Raw genomic sequence first — 16058 nt, 5'->3', positions numbered from 1 at the left:
TTGCCAGGAACCCTTCTTACTCCTCCTACTTGCATGTGACACTGGGCTTAGGATCTGCATAGGAAACACACACACAAGCACACACCTACCTTTGTTGCCTGCAGATGCCTCCTTGGCTGTCCCCAAACGGTATCAAACCAACACCCACGGGAAGCTGTAAGCATAGAGGACATGCCTGCACCCCATTGGACTTACCTGTGTGGGTTAAACCCGGGTTATTTGACAACCTATGGCGGTGATGGTTCTGCTCAGGCAGAGCAGTGCTGATGCTCCTCATAAAGCTGTCGCTGCTGTGAAGGTTCTAGGTGACATCACAAATCCCTATGGTTACATACACAACAAAGCTGGGTTGTTGTTGTTTACACTCTGCAAGGCCTGTGGAAGTGAGTGACATCATAGCACTGTAGTTCTGAGGGTTCTAGATGGATGCAACAATCTCCTGTTGCTTCTATGAAGATCATAATAGACGACATCACCAAACAGCTCCATAGTCACATACACAGCAAAGGAGAGATGTTGTTTACACCTAGTGATGTCAGTGGTATTGAGTGACATCACAGCACAGTGCTAAGGCTCCTGGGCCTGGACACAGCAGCGGCTGCAATATCTCAACGGAGAATACGTTTATATATATGTGTGTGTGTGCGCGTATATATATATATATATATATATATATATATATATATATATATATATATATTTCTCCGCCGAAATCACTTTTAAACCCATTTCCACCTTTTTTTCCCTTCTCTTCCTCTTATTTTTTTTCACGTTTTTTTACGTTTTTCTCCTTTTCGCCTCTTTTCTGGGCGTATTATTCTTCTTTTTCTTCTTTTTTTTCGTCTAATGCATACCCCATCAGTGCAGCAATGCTTATTCAATACCGCCAGCAGATGGAGACACTGGGGGATAATTTTCTAAGGATTTATACTGATTTTTCCTGTCTGAATTTGTCGCACAGAAAGTTGCAGGCCAAATATGTGTGACATTTCTGCGACTTTAGCTTCTAGAGCATTTTTACAACATTATACATAGGTGCTGAATACATAAAAAGCGACTGTTCAGCGACAGACAAGTCGCATCGGCTGAAAGTAGGCCAGAATGTCAGTCCATGTTGGAGCAGGTTTAGATACAGTCTAAAGTATAGATCTCAAAGTCTGTGCACAGAATTTAGCAAGGGCCTCGCACCTTCTGATGCATCAGGTAGGTGCACAATAGCATAGCCTAACCCTCTGTACTTTGGTCTATATTGATGCGGGACATAGACAGCCAGCTGATGACCAATCCATTAGTGCAATGGATGGCTGGAAGCATTTGTCTTTGCCTTTGCAATACCACAGAAGCAATGCATGGTCAATGTACAGCAATGACACACCTGTGTGAACAGCCAGGAGACCCCCCCCCCCCCCCCATGTTATGTTACATAGTTACATAGTTAGTACGGTCGAAAAAAGACATATGTCCATCAAGTTCAACCAGGGAATTAAGGGGTAGGGGTGTGGCGCGATATTGGGGAAGGGATGAGATTTTATATTTCTTCATAAGCATTAATCTTATTTTGTCAATTAGGAACATTCAGCACCCACCCGCTATCAAGGCAGCTGCCTATCATGTCATGCCCTACCTGCACAGGTGTGCTGGCTACTCAAATGATCCAATTAAGGAGGCCATTTAGTCAGCAGCAGCAGAAGTCCTGTGCCTGGACGCTCCAACAGCGGCCAGACACAAGCAGAAGCAGAAGCAGCAGAAGCAGCAGCAGCAGCACCACCTTTTGTTTTTTGGCTGCAGCAGCAGCAAGGCCCACAGGGCTGGCTAGCTGGCTAGCCAGCAAGCAGGTAGCAATGAAAGTAGGAATCTTTCTTTTTAACCCTGTAAGGGGGTGGTGCACTGTACCCGAAGATACTGCCATATCGGGTCAATGCATAGGGCGACGGAAGCAAGCTTCGAAATCGGCCCCCGTTCTCAAAAATCCATTTAATATATGGTCCCCAGATAGGGGACGTATCAGATATTAAACTGATAAGAACAGATACTACACTTGATCTTAGCCAAAAGGCCGAGAAGCGATAACCGTGAAAGGGGCGGGCCCAACAAGGTGCCCTTCATGGGCACTATCACTGCTTGCTGTCAGGGAGGCTGCCAGACAATTTTCCATGCACACTCTGGGCTGGGGGGCAGTCAACCACCAGTACACACAGCAGAACCTAAACCCATACCATTATTGCTAAGCAGCAAGACAGGGGCCCATTGCACTCCCACGGGGCCTTTTTAAATGCAATCCATAACCCGGATTTGCCAGGAACCCTTCTTACTCCTCCTACTTGCATGTGACACTGGGCTTAGGATCTGCATAGGAAACACACACACAAGCACACACCTACCTTTGTTGCCTGCAGATGCCTCCTTGGCTGTCCCCAAACGGTATCAAACCAACACCCACGGGAAGCTGTAAGCATAGAGGACATGCCTGCACCCCATTGGACTTACCTGTGTGGGTTAAACCCGGGTTATTTGACAACCTATGGCGGTGATGGTTCTGCTCAGGCAGAGCAGTGCTGATGCTCCTCATAAAGCTGTCGCTGCTGTGAAGGTTCTAGGTGACATCACAAATCCCTATGGTTACATACACAACAAAGCTGGGTTGTTGTTGTTTACACTCTGCAAGGCCTGTGGAAGTGAGTGACATCATAGCACTGTAGTTCTGAGGGTTCTAGATGGATGCAACAATCTCCTGTTGCTTCTATGAAGGCCATAATAGACGACATCACCAAACAGCTCCATAGTCACATACACAGCAAAGGAGAGATGTTGTTTACACCTAGTGATGTCAGTGGTATTGAGTGACATCACAGCACAGTGCTAAGGCTCCTGGGCCTGGACACAGCAGCGGCTGCAATATCTCAACGGAGAATACGTTTATATATATGTGTGTGTGTGCGCGTATATATATATATATATATATATATATATATATATATATATATTTCTCCGCCGAAATCACTTTTAAACCCATTTCCACCTTTTTTTCCCTTCTCTTCCTCTTACTTTTTTTTCAAGTTTTTTTACGTTTTTCTCCTTTTCGCCTCTTTTCTGGGCGTATTATTCTTCTTTTTCTTCTTTTTTTTCGTCTAATGCATACCCCATCAGTGCAGCAATGCTTATTCAATACCGCCAGCAGATGGAGACACTGGGGGATAATTTTCTAAGGATTTATACTGATTTTTCCTGTCTGAATTTGTCGCACAGAAAGTTGCAGGCCAAATATGTGTGACATTTCTGCGACTTTAGCTTCTAGAGCATTTTTACAACATTATACATAGGTGCTGAATACATAAAAAGCGACTGTTCAGCGACAGACAAGTCGCATCGGCTGAAAGTAGGCCAGAATGTCAGTCCATGTTGGAGCAGGTTTAGATACAGTCTAAAGTATAGATCTCAAAGTCTGTGCACAGAATTTAGCAAGGGCCTCGCACCTTCTGATGCATCAGGTAGGTGCACAATAGCATAGCCTAACCCTCTGTACTTTGGTCTATATTGATGCGGGACATAGACAGCCAGCTGATGACCAATCCATTAGTGCAATGGATGGCTGGAAGCATTTGTCTTTGCCTTTGCAATACCACAGAAGCAATGCATGGTCAATGTACAGCAATGACACACCTGTGTGAACAGCCAGGGGACCCCCCCCCCCCCATGTTATGTTACATAGTTACATAGTTAGTACGGTCGAAAAAAGACATATGTCCATCAAGTTCAACCAGGGAATTAAGGGGTAGGGGTGTGGCGCGATATTGGGGAAGGGATGAGATTTTATATTTCTTCATAAGCATTAATCTTATTTTGTCAATTAGGAACATTCAGCACCCACCCGCTATCAAGGCAGCTGCCTATCATGTCATGCCCTACCTGCACAGGTGTGCTGGCTACTCAAATGATCCAATTAAGGAGGCCATTTAGTCAGCAGCAGCAGAAGTCCTGTGCCTGGACGCTCCAACAGCGGCCAGACACAAGCAGAAGCAGAAGCAGCAGAAGCAGCAGCAGCACCACCTTTTGTTTTTTTGCTGCAGCAGCAGCAAGGCCCACAGGGCTGGCTAGCTGGCTAGCCAGCAAGCAGGTAGCAATGAAAGTAGGAATCTTTCTTTTTAACCCTGTAAGGGGGTGGTGCACTGTACCCGAAGATACTGCCATATCGGGTCAATGCATAGGGCGACGGAAGCAAGCTTCGAAATCGGCCCCCGTTCTCAAAAATCCATTTAATATATGGTCCCCAGATAGGGGACGTATCAGATATTAAACTGATAAGAACAGATACTACACTTGATCTTAGCCAAAAGGCCGAGAAGCGATAACCGTGAAAGGGGCGGGCCCAACAAGGTGCCCTTCATGGGCACTATCACTGCTTGCTGTCAGGGAGGCTGCCAGACAATTTTCCATGCACACTCTGGGCTGGGGGGCAGTCAACCACCAGTACACACAGCAGAACCTAAACCCATACCATTATTGCTAAGCAGCAAGACAGGGGCCCATTGCACTCCCACGGGGCCTTTTTAAATGCAATCCATAACCCGGATTTGCCAGGAACCCTTCTTACTCCTCCTACTTGCATGTGACACTGGGCTTAGGATCTGCATAGGAAACACACACACACAAGCACACACCTACCTTTGTTGCCTGCAGATGCCTCCTTGGCTGTCCCCAAACGGTATCAAACCAACACCCACGGGAAGCTGTAAGCATAGAGGACATGCCTGCACCCCATTGGACTTACCTGTGTGGGTTAAACCCGGGTTATTTGACAACCTATGGCGGTGATGGTTCTGCTCAGGCAGAGCAGTGCTGATGCTCCTCATAAAGCTGTCGCTGCTGTGAAGGTTCTAGGTGACATCACAAATCCCTATGGTTACATACACAACAAAGCTGGGTTGTTGTTGTTTACACTCTGCAAGGCCTGTGGAAGTGAGTGACATCATAGCACTGTAGTTCTGAGGGTTCTAGATGGATGCAACAATCTCCTGTTGCTTCTATGAAGGCCATAATAGACGACATCACCAAACAGCTCCATAGTCACATACACAGCAAAGGAGAGATGTTGTTTACACCTAGTGATGTCAGTGGTATTGAGTGACATCACAGCACAGTGCTAAGGCTCCTGGGCCTGGACACAGCAGCGGCTGCAATATCTCAACGGAGAATACGTTTATATATATGTGTGTGTGTGCGCGTATATATATATATATATATATATATATATATATATATATTTCTCCGCCGAAATCACTTTTAAACCCATTTCCACCTTTTTTTCCCTTCTCTTCCTCTTACTTTTTTTTCAAGTTTTTTTACGTTTTTCTCCTTTTCGCCTCTTTTCTGGGCGTATTATTCTTCTTTTTCTTCTTTTTTTTCGTCTAATGCATACCCCATCAGTGCAGCAATGCTTATTCAATACCGCCAGCAGATGGAGACACTGGGGGATAATTTTCTAAGGATTTATACTGATTTTTCCTGTCTGAATTTGTCGCACAGAAAGTTGCAGGCCAAATATGTGTGACATTTCTGCGACTTTAGCTTCTAGAGCATTTTTACAACATTATACATAGGTGCTGAATACATAAAAAGCGACTGTTCAGCGACAGACAAGTCGCATCGGCTGAAAGTAGGCCAGAATGTCAGTCCATGTTGGAGCAGGTTTAGATACAGTCTAAAGTATAGATCTCAAAGTCTGTGCACAGAATTTAGCAAGGGCCTCGCACCTTCTGATGCATCAGGTAGGTGCACAATAGCATAGCCTAACCCTCTGTACTTTGGTCTATATTGATGCGGGACATAGACAGCCAGCTGATGACCAATCCATTAGTGCAATGGATGGCTGGAAGCATTTGTCTTTGCCTTTGCAATACCACAGAAGCAATGCATGGTCAATGTACAGCAATGACACACCTGTGTGAACAGCCAGGGGACCCCCCCCCCCCCCCCATGTTATGTTACATAGTTACATAGTTAGTACGGTCGAAAAAAGACATATGTCCATCAAGTTCAACCAGGGAATTAAGGGGTAGGGGTGTGGCGCGATATTGGGGAAGGGATGAGATTTTATATTTCTTCATAAGCATTAATCTTATTTTGTCAATTAGGAACATTCAGCACCCACCCGCTATCAAGGCAGCTGCCTATCATGTCATGCCCTACCTGCACAGGTGTGCTGGCTACTCAAATGATCCAATTAAGGAGGCCATTTAGTCAGCAGCAGCAGAAGTCCTGTGCCTGGACGCTCCAACAGCGGCCAGACACAAGCAGAAGCAGAAGCAGCAGAAGCAGCAGAAGCAGCAGCAGCACCACCTTTTGTTTTTTGGCTGCAGCAGCAGCAAGGCCCACAGGGCTGGCTAGCTGGCTAGCCAGCAAGCAGGTAGCAATGAAAGTAGGAATCTTTCTTTTTAACCCTGTAAGGGGGTGGTGCACTGTACCCGAAGATACTGCCATATCGGGTCAATGCATAGGGCGACGGAAGCAAGCTTCGAAATCGGCCCCCGTTCTCAAAAATCCATTTAATATATGGTCCCCAGATAGGGGACGTATCAGATATTAAACTGATAAGAACAGATACTACACTTGATCTTAGCCAAAAGGCCGAGAAGCGATAACCGTGAAAGGGGCGGGCCCAACAAGGTGCCCTTCATGGGCACTATCACTGCTTGCTGTCAGGGAGGCTGCCAGACAATTTTCCATGCACACTCTGGGCTGGGGGGCAGTCAACCACCAGTACACACAGCAGAACCTAAACCCATACCATTATTGCTAAGCAGCAAGACAGGGGCCCATTGCACTCCCACGGGGCCTTTTTAAATGCAATCCATAACCCGGATTTGCCAGGAACCCTTCTTACTCCTCCTACTTGCATGTGACACTGGGCTTAGGATCTGCATAGGAAACACACACACAAGCACACACCTACCTTTGTTGCCTGCAGATGCCTCCTTGGCTGTCCCCAAACGGTATCAAACCAACACCCACGGGAAGCTGTAAGCATAGAGGACATGCCTGCACCCCATTGGACTTACCTGTGTGGGTTAAACCCGGGTTATTTGACAACCTATGGCGGTGATGGTTCTGCTCAGGCAGAGCAGTGCTGATGCTCCTCATAAAGCTGTCGCTGCTGTGAAGGTTCTAGGTGACATCACAAATCCCTATGGTTACATACACAACAAAGCTGGGTTGTTGTTGTTTACACTCTGCAAGGCCTGTGGAAGTGAGTGACATCATAGCACTGTAGTTCTGAGGGTTCTAGATGGATGCAACAATCTCCTGTTGCTTCTATGAAGGCCATAATAGACGACATCACCAAACAGCTCCATAGTCACATACACAGCAAAGGAGAGATGTTGTTTACACCTAGTGATGTCAGTGGTATTGAGTGACATCACAGCACAGTGCTAAGGCTCCTGGGCCTGGACACAGCAGCGGCTGCAATATCTCAACGGAGAATACGTTTATATATATGTGTGTGTGTGCGCGTATATATATATATATATATATATATATATATATTTCTCCGCCGAAATCACTTTTAAACCCATTTCCACCTTTTTTTCCCTTCTCTTCCTCTTACTTTTTTTTCAAGTTTTTTTACGTTTTTCTCCTTTTCGCCTCTTTTCTGGGCGTATTATTCTTCTTTTTCTTCTTTTTTTTCGTCTAATGCATACCCCATCAGTGCAGCAATGCTTATTCAATACCGCCAGCAGATGGAGACACTGGGGGATAATTTTCTAAGGATTTATACTGATTTTTCCTGTCTGAATTTGTCGCACAGAAAGTTGCAGGCCAAATATGTGTGACATTTCTGCGACTTTAGCTTCTAGAGCATTTTTACAACATTATACATAGGTGCTGAATACATAAAAAGCGACTGTTCAGCGACAGACAAGTCGCATCGGCTGAAAGTAGGCCAGAATGTCAGTCCATGTTGGAGCAGGTTTAGATACAGTCTAAAGTATAGATCTCAAAGTCTGTGCACAGAATTTAGCAAGGGCCTCGCACCTTCTGATGCATCAGGTAGGTGCACAATAGCATAGCCTAACCCTCTGTACTTTGGTCTATATTGATGCGGGACATAGACAGCCAGCTGATGACCAATCCATTAGTGCAATGGATGGCTGGAAGCATTTGTCTTTGCCTTTGCAATACCACAGAAGCAATGCATGGTCAATGTACAGCAATGACACACCTGTGTGAACAGCCAGGGGACCCCCCCCCCCCCCCCATGTTATGTTACATAGTTACATAGTTAGTACGGTCGAAAAAAGACATATGTCCATCAAGTTCAACCAGGGAATTAAGGGGTAGGGGTGTGGCGCGATATTGGGGAAGGGATGAGATTTTATATTTCTTCATAAGCATTAATCTTATTTTGTCAATTAGGAACATTCAGCACCCACCCGCTATCAAGGCAGCTGCCTATCATGTCATGCCCTACCTGCACAGGTGTGCTGGCTACTCAAATGATCCAATTAAGGAGGCCATTTAGTCAGCAGCAGCAGAAGTCCTGTGCCTGGACGCTCCAACAGCGGCCAGACACAAGCAGAAGCAGAAGCAGCAGAAGCAGCAGAAGCAGCAGCAGCACCACCTTTTGTTTTTTGGCTGCAGCAGCAGCAAGGCCCACAGGGCTGGCTAGCTGGCTAGCCAGCAAGCAGGTAGCAATGAAAGTAGGAATCTTTCTTTTTAACCCTGTAAGGGGGTGGTGCACTGTACCCGAAGATACTGCCATATCGGGTCAATGCATAGGGCGACGGAAGCAAGCTTCGAAATCGGCCCCCGTTCTCAAAAATCCATTTAATATATGGTCCCCAGATAGGGGACGTATCAGATATTAAACTGATAAGAACAGATACTACACTTGATCTTAGCCAAAAGGCCGAGAAGCGATAACCGTGAAAGGGGCGGGCCCAACAAGGTGCCCTTCATGGGCACTATCACTGCTTGCTGTCAGGGAGGCTGCCAGACAATTTTCCATGCACACTCTGGGCTGGGGGGCAGTCAACCACCAGTACACACAGCAGAACCTAAACCCATACCATTATTGCTAAGCAGCAAGACAGGGGCCCATTGCACTCCCACGGGGCCTTTTTAAATGCAATCCATAACCCGGATTTGCCAGGAACCCTTCTTACTCCTCCTACTTGCATGTGACACTGGGCTTAGGATCTGCATAGGAAACACACACACACAAGCACACACCTACCTTTGTTGCCTGCAGATGCCTCCTTGGCTGTCCCCAAACGGTATCAAACCAACACCCACGGGAAGCTGTAAGCATAGAGGACATGCCTGCACCCCATTGGACTTACCTGTGTGGGTTAAACCCGGGTTATTTGACAACCTATGGCGGTGATGGTTCTGCTCAGGCAGAGCAGTGCTGATGCTCCTCATAAAGCTGTCGCTGCTGTGAAGGTTCTAGGTGACATCACAAATCCCTATGGTTACATACACAACAAAGCTGGGTTGTTGTTGTTTACACTCTGCAAGGCCTGTGGAAGTGAGTGACATCATAGCACTGTAGTTCTGAGGGTTCTAGATGGATGCAACAATCTCCTGTTGCTTCTATGAAGGCCATAATAGACGACATCACCAAACAGCTCCATAGTCACATACACAGCAAAGGAGAGATGTTGTTTACACCTAGTGATGTCAGTGGTATTGAGTGACATCACAGCACAGTGCTAAGGCTCCTGGGCCTGGACACAGCAGCGGCTGCAATATCTCAACGGAGAATACGTTTATATATATGTGTGTGTGTGCGCGTATATATATATATATATATATATATATTTCTCCGCCGAAATCACTTTTAAACCCATTTCCACCTTTTTTTCCCTTCTCTTCCTCTTACTTTTTTTTCAAGTTTTTTTACGTTTTTCTCCTTTTCGCCTCTTTTCTGGGCGTATTATTCTTCTTTTTCTTCTTTTTTTTCGTCTAATGCATACCCCATCAGTGCAGCAATGCTTATTCAATACCGCCAGCAGATGGAGACACTGGGGGATAATTTTCTAAGGATTTATACTGATTTTTCCTGTCTGAATTTGTCGCACAGAAAGTTGCAGGCCAAATATGTGTGACATTTCTGCGACTTTAGCTTCTAGAGCATTTTTACAACATTATACATAGGTGCTGAATACATAAAAAGCGACTGTTCAGCGACAGACAAGTCGCATCGGCTGAAAGTAGGCCAGAATGTCAGTCCATGTTGGAGCAGGTTTAGATACAGTCTAAAGTATAGATCTCAAAGTCTGTGCACAGAATTTAGCAAGGGCCTCGCACCTTCTGATGCATCAGGTAGGTGCACAATAGCATAGCCTAACCCTCTGTACTTTGGTCTATATTGATGCGGGACATAGACAGCCAGCTGATGACCAATCCATTAGTGCAATGGATGGCTGGAAGCATTTGTCTTTGCCTTTGCAATACCACAGAAGCAATGCATGGTCAATGTACAGCAATGACACACCTGTGTGAACAGCCAGGGGACCCCCCCCCCCCCCCATGTTATGTTACATAGTTACATAGTTAGTACGGTCGAAAAAAGACATATGTCCATCAAGTTCAACCAGGGAATTAAGGGGTAGGGGTGTGGCGCGATATTGGGGAAGGGATGAGATTTTATATTTCTTCATAAGCATTAATCTTATTTTGTCAATTAGGAACATTCAGCACCCACCCGCTATCAAGGCAGCTGCCTATCATGTCATGCCCTACCTGCACAGGTGTGCTGGCTACTCAAATGATCCAATTAAGGAGGCCATTTAGTCAGCAGCAGCAGAAGTCCTGTGCCTGGACGCTCCAACAGCGGCCAGACACAAGCAGAAGCAGAAGCAGCAGAAGCAGCAGAAGCAGCAGCAGCACCACCTTTTGTTTTTTGGCTGCAGCAGCAGCAAGGCCCACAGGGCTGGCTAGCTGGCTAGCCAGCAAGCAGGTAGCAATGAAAGTAGGAATCTTTCTTTTTAACCCTGTAAGGGGGTGGTGCACTGTACCCGAAGATACTGCCATATCGGGTCAATGCATAGGGCGACGGAAGCAAGCTTCGAAATCGGCCCCCGTTCTCAAAAATCCATTTAATATATGGTCCCCAGATAGGGGACGTATCAGATATTAAACTGATAAGAACAGATACTACACTTGATCTTAGCCAAAAGGCCGAGAAGCGATAACCGTGAAAGGGGCGGGCCCAACAAGGTGCCCTTCATGGGCACTATCACTGCTTGCTGTCAGGGAGGCTGCCAGACAATTTTCCATGCACACTCTGGGCTGGGGGGCAGTCAACCACCAGTACACACAGCAGAACCTAAACCCATACCATTATTGCTAAGCAGCAAGACAGGGGCCCATTGCACTCCCACGGGGCCTTTTTAAATGCAATCCATAACCCGGATTTGCCAGGAACCCTTCTTACTCCTCCTACTTGCATGTGACACTGGGCTTAGGATCTGCATAGGAAACACACACACAAGCACACACCTACCTTTGTTGCCTGCAGATGCCTCCTTGGCTGTCCCCAAACGGTATCAAACCAACACCCACGGGAAGCTGTAAGCATAGAGGACATGCCTGCACCCCATTGGACTTACCTGTGTGGGTTAAACCTGGGTTATTTGACAACCTATGGCGGTGATGGTTCTGCTCAGGCAGAGCAGTGCTGATGCTCCTCATAAAGCTGTCGCTGCTGTGAAGGTTCTAGGTGACATCACAAATCCCTATGGTTACATACACAACAAAGCTGGGTTGTTGTTGTTTACACTCTGCAAGGCCTGTGGAAGTGAGTGACATCATAGCACTGTAGTTCTGAGGGTTCTAGATGGATGCAACAATCTCCTGTTGCTTCTATGAAGGCCATAATAGACAACATCACCAAACAGCTCCATAGTCACATACACAGCAAAGGAGAGATGTTGTTTACACCTAGTGATGTCAGTGGTATTGAGTGACATCACAGCACAGTGCTAAGGCTCCTGGGCCTGGACACAGCAGCGGCTGCAATATCTCAACGGAGAATACGTTTATATATATGTGTGTGTGTGCGCGTATATATATATATATATATATATATATATATATTTCTCCGCCGAAATCACTTTTAAACCCATTTCCACCTTTTTTTCCCTTCTCTTCCTCTTACTTTTTTTTCACGTTTTTTTACGTTTTTCTCCTTTTCGCCTCTTTTCTGGGCGTATTATTCTTCTTTTTCTTCTTTTTTTTCGTCTAATGCATACCCCATCAGTGCAGCAATGCTTATTCAATACCGCCAGCAGATGGAGACACTGGGGGATAATTTTCTAAGGATTTATACTGATTTTTCCTGTCTGAATTTGTCGCACAGAAAGTTGCAGGCCAAATATGTGTGACATTTCTGCGACTTTAGCTTCTAGAGCATTTTTACAACATTATACATAGGTGCTGAATACATAAAAAGCGACTGTTCAGCGACAGACAAGTCGCATCGGCTGAAAGTAGGCCAGAATGTCAGTCCATGTTGGAGCAGGTTTAGATACAGTCTAAAGTATAGATCTCAAAGTCTGTGCACAGAATTTAGCAAGGGCCTCGCACCTTCTGATGCATCAGGTAGGTGCACAATAGCATAGCCTAACCCTCTGTACTTTGGTCTATATTGATGCGGGACATAGACAGCCAGCTGATGACCAATCCATTAGTGCAATGGATGGCTGGAAGCATTTGTCTTTGCCTTTGCAATACCACAGAAGCAATGCATGGTCAATGTACAGCAATGACACACCTGTGTGAACAGCCAGGAGACCCCCCCCCCCCATGTTATGTTACATAGTTACATAGTTAGTACGGTCGAAAAAAGACATATGTCCATCAAGTTCAACCAGGGAATTAAGGGGTAGGGGTGTGGCGCGATATTGGGGAAGGGATGAGATTTTATATTTCTTCATAAGCATTAATCTTATTTTGTCAATTAGGAACATTCAGCACCCACCCGCTATCAAGGCAGCTGCCTATCATGTCATGCCCTACCTGCACAGGTGTGCTGGCTACTCAAATGATCCAATTAAGGAGGCCATTTAGTCAGCAGCAGCAGAAGTCCTGTGCCTGGACGCTCCAACAGCGGCCAGACACAAGCAGAAGCAGAAGCAGCAGAAGCAGCAGCAGCACCACCTTTTGTTTTTTGGCTGCAGCAGCAGCAAGGCCCACAGGGCTGGCTAGCTGGCTAGCCAGCAAGCAGGTAGCAATGAAAGTAGGAATCTTTCTTTTTAACCCTGTAAGGGGGTGGTGCACTGTACCCGAAGATACTGCCATATCGGGTCAATGCATAGGGCGACGGAAGCAAGCTTCGAAATCGGCCCCCGTTCTCAAAAATCCATTTAATATATGGTCCCCAGATAGGGGACGTATCAGATATTAAACTGATAAGAACAGATACTACACTTGATCTTAGCCAAAAGGCCGAGAAGCGATAACCGTGAAAGGGGCGGGCCCAACAAGGTGCCCTTCATGGGCACTATCACTGCTTGCTGTCAGGGAGGCTGCCAGACAATTTTCCATGCACACTCTGGGCTGGGGGGCAGTCAACCACCAGTACACACAGCAGAACCTAAACCCATACCATTATTGCTAAGCAGCAAGACAGGGGCCCATTGCACTCCCACGGGGCCTTTTTAAATGCAATCCATAACCCGGATTTGCCAGGAACCCTTCTTACTCCTCCTACTTGCATGTGACACTGGGCTTAGGATCTGCATAGGAAACACACACACAAGCACACACCTACCTTTGTTGCCTGCAGATGCCTCCTTGGCTGTCCCCAAACGGTATCAAACCAACACCCACGGGAAGCTGTAAGCATAGAGGACATGCCTGCACCCCATTGGACTTACCTGTGTGGGTTAAACCCGGATTATTTGACAACCTATGGCGGTGATGGTTCTGCTCAGGCAGAGCAGTGCTGATGCTCCTCATAAAGCTGTCGCTGCTGTGAAGGTTCTAGGTGACATCACAAATCCCTATGGTTACATACACAACAAAGCTGGGTTGTTGTTGTTTACACTCTGCAAGGCCTGTGGAAGTGAGTGACATCATAGCACTGTAGTTCTGAGGGTTCTAGATGGATGCAACAATCTCCTGTTGCTTCTATGAAGGCCATAATAGACGACATCACCAAACAGCTCCATAGTCACATACACAGCAAAGGAGAGATGTTGTTTACACCTAGTGATGTCAGTGGTATTGAGTGACATCACAGCACAGTGCTAAGGCTCCTGGGCCTGGACACAGCAGCGGCTGCAATATCTCAACGGAGAATACGTTTATATATATGTGTGTGTGTGCGCGTATATATATATATATATATATATATATATATATATATTTCTCCGCCGAAATCACTTTTAAACCCATTTCCACCTTTTTTTCCCTTCTCTTCCTCTTACTTTTTTTTCAAGTTTTTTTACGTTTTTCTCCTTTTCGCCTCTTTTCTGGGCGTATTATTCTTCTTTTTCTTCTTTTTTTTCGTCTAATGCATACCCCATCAGTGCAGCAATGCTTATTCAATACCGCCAGCAGATGGAGACACTGGGGGATAATTTTCTAAGGATTTATACTGATTTTTCCTGTCTGAATTTGTCGCACAGAAAGTTGCAGGCCAAATATGTGTGACATTTCTGCGACTTTAGCTTCTAGAGCATTTTTACAACATTATACATAGGTGCTGAATACATAAAAAGCGACTGTTCAGCGACAGACAAGTCGCATCGGCTGAAAGTAGGCCAGAATGTCAGTCCATGTTGGAGCAGGTTTAGATACAGTCTAAAGTATAGATCTCAAAGTCTGTGCACAGAATTTAGCAAGGGCCTCGCACCTTCTGATGCATCAGGTAGGTGCACAATAGCATAGCCTAACCCTCTGTACTTTGGTCTATATTGATGCGGGACATAGACAGCCAGCTGATGACCAATCCATTAGTGCAATGGATGGCTGGAAGCATTTGTCTTTGCCTTTGCAATACCACAGAAGCAATGCATGGTCAATGTACAGCAATGACACACCTGTGTGAACAGCCAGGAGACCCCCCCCCCCATGTTATGTTACATAGTTACATAGTTAGTACGGTCGAAAAAAGACATATGTCCATCAAGTTCAACCAGGGAATTAAGGGGTAGGGGTGTGGCGCGATATTGGGGAAGGGATGAGATTTTATATTTCTTCATAAGCATTAATCTTATTTTGTCAATTAGGAACATTCAGCACCCACCCGCTATCAAGGCAGCTGCCTATCATGTCATGCCCTACCTGCACAGGTGTGCTGGCTACTCAAATGATCCAATTAAGGAGGCCATTTAGTCAGCAGCAGCAGAAGTCCTGTGCCTGGACGCTCCAACAGCGGCCAGACACAAGCAGAAGCAGAAGCAGCAGCAGCACCACCTTTTGTTTTTTGGCTGCAGCAGCAGCAAGGCCCACAGGGCTGGCTAGCTGGCTAGCCAGCAAGCAGGTAGCAATGAAAGTAGGAATCTTTCTTTTTAACCCTGTAAGGGGGTGGTGCACTGTACCCGAAGATACTGCCATATCGGGTCAATGCATAGGGCGACGGAAGCAAGCTTCGAAATCGGCCCCCGTTCTCAAAAATCCATTTAATATATGGTCCCCAGATAGGGGACGTATCAGATATTAAACTGATAAGAACAGATACTACACTTGATCTTAGCCAAAAGGCCGAGAAGCGATAACCGTGAAAGGGGCGGGCCCAACAAGGTGCCCTTCATGGGCACTATCACTGCTTGCTGTCAGGGAGGCTGCCAGACAATTTTCCATGCACACTCTGGGCTGGGGGGCAGTCAACCACCAGTACACACAGCAGAACCTAAACCCATACCATTATTGCTAAGCAGCAAGACAGGGGCCCATTGCACTCCCACGGGGCCTTTTTAAATGCAATCCATAACCCGGATTTGCCAGGAACCCTTCTTACTCCTCCTACTTGCATGTGACACTGGGCTTAGGATCTGCATAGGAAACACACACACAAGCACACACCTACCTTTGTTGCCTGCAGATGCCTC

The 16058-nt window shown here is 46.2% G+C and overlaps 7 non-coding genes across 7 annotated transcripts; all 7 read right to left on the bottom strand.

The window, feature by feature from the left end:
• Positions 1–1877: 1877 nt before the first annotated feature.
• On the bottom strand, positions 1878–2068 carry LOC130338014 (U2 spliceosomal RNA). The gene has a single exon (XR_008878792.1). It is a non-coding gene; the product is annotated as a U2 spliceosomal RNA (small nuclear RNA).
• Positions 2069–4156: 2088 nt separating this feature from the next.
• LOC130338013 (U2 spliceosomal RNA) lies at positions 4157–4347 on the bottom strand. The gene has a single exon (XR_008878791.1). It is a non-coding gene; the product is annotated as a U2 spliceosomal RNA (small nuclear RNA).
• Positions 4348–6445: 2098 nt separating this feature from the next.
• LOC130338012 (U2 spliceosomal RNA) lies at positions 6446–6636 on the bottom strand. Its single transcript, XR_008878790.1, has one exon. It is a non-coding gene; the product is annotated as a U2 spliceosomal RNA (small nuclear RNA).
• Positions 6637–8726: 2090 nt separating this feature from the next.
• Positions 8727–8917, bottom strand: LOC130338011 (U2 spliceosomal RNA). The gene has a single exon (XR_008878789.1). It is a non-coding gene; the product is annotated as a U2 spliceosomal RNA (small nuclear RNA).
• Positions 8918–11002: 2085 nt separating this feature from the next.
• Positions 11003–11193, bottom strand: LOC130338010 (U2 spliceosomal RNA). The gene has a single exon (XR_008878788.1). It is a non-coding gene; the product is annotated as a U2 spliceosomal RNA (small nuclear RNA).
• Positions 11194–13270: 2077 nt separating this feature from the next.
• Positions 13271–13461, bottom strand: LOC130338009 (U2 spliceosomal RNA). The gene has a single exon (XR_008878787.1). It is a non-coding gene; the product is annotated as a U2 spliceosomal RNA (small nuclear RNA).
• A 2071-nt stretch (positions 13462–15532) lies between these two features.
• On the bottom strand, positions 15533–15723 carry LOC130338008 (U2 spliceosomal RNA). Its single transcript, XR_008878786.1, has one exon. It is a non-coding gene; the product is annotated as a U2 spliceosomal RNA (small nuclear RNA).
• Between the last annotated feature and the right edge of the window lie 335 nt (positions 15724–16058).

The sequence above is a fragment of the Hyla sarda genome, unplaced genomic scaffold (genome assembly GCF_029499605.1).
Source record: "Hyla sarda isolate aHylSar1 unplaced genomic scaffold, aHylSar1.hap1 scaffold_511, whole genome shotgun sequence".
Lineage (NCBI taxonomy): Eukaryota > Metazoa > Chordata > Amphibia > Anura > Hylidae > Hyla > Hyla sarda.
Note: the sequence above shows the minus strand (reverse complement) of the source record. Positions and strands in the feature narration are given on the sequence as shown.